Consider the following 614-nt stretch of genomic DNA (forward strand, 5'->3'; position numbering starts at 1 on the left):
AGATGAATTTGGAAGCAACGCTCTCCAAACATCTGCCAAGTGTCTTTTCTGCTGTTCTCTATGATGGCAGTGCAATACTGATATAAGCCCTCTGACAATGGAAAGGGAAACAAGACACACAGAAGCAAAAAGCAGTGAAACAGGAAGAAAAGACAGGCCAGACCTGGCTTCAAAAGGTTTTAAACATGAAGCACATTTTTTGTTATTTTTCTAATACTTTTATGTACGGGGACGACATCTTTTATCAGGGACCGCCAGTATTCAACTGGAAGCTTGCGTCGGGCTGGTGAAAAATCGGGATATTACTTTTGCGTTGCTTTTCGCGGGGTCGGCCACCTATGCGGAAAGGCCACGTAGGCGTGGCGCTAGTTTTAGCAAATTCGCATTAGGCTAATAACTTCCGGCAGTCGTTGTCGGCACATTCAAAAAACGCTTATATCCAACGCGTTCGGGCTGGAGATGGAGCTGCCCACTCCCGCATAGTAGGGGCCAGCGCCCATTTCCGGCCCAAGGATTCTGTTTTTTCCCAGAGCCCGCAAAAAAGTCCATAAACTTACGTTTTGCGCTGTTCAAGTCCATGCCGCTTTTGGTCCGTTCGCCGCGGGAACTGATCA

At 47.7% G+C, this 614-nt stretch overlaps 1 protein-coding gene across 3 annotated transcripts in view; it reads right to left on the bottom strand.

The window, feature by feature from the left end:
• pard3bb (par-3 family cell polarity regulator beta b) overlaps positions 1–614 on the bottom strand; it is a 197,293-nt gene that overhangs the window by 132,729 nt on the left and 63,950 nt on the right. The window lies entirely within an intron of this gene.

The sequence above is a fragment of the Morone saxatilis genome, unplaced genomic scaffold, assembly GCF_004916995.1.
Source record: "Morone saxatilis isolate NCDOM2014 unplaced genomic scaffold, NCSU_SB_2.0 Contig5, whole genome shotgun sequence".
Taxonomy (NCBI): domain Eukaryota; kingdom Metazoa; phylum Chordata; class Actinopteri; family Moronidae; genus Morone; species Morone saxatilis.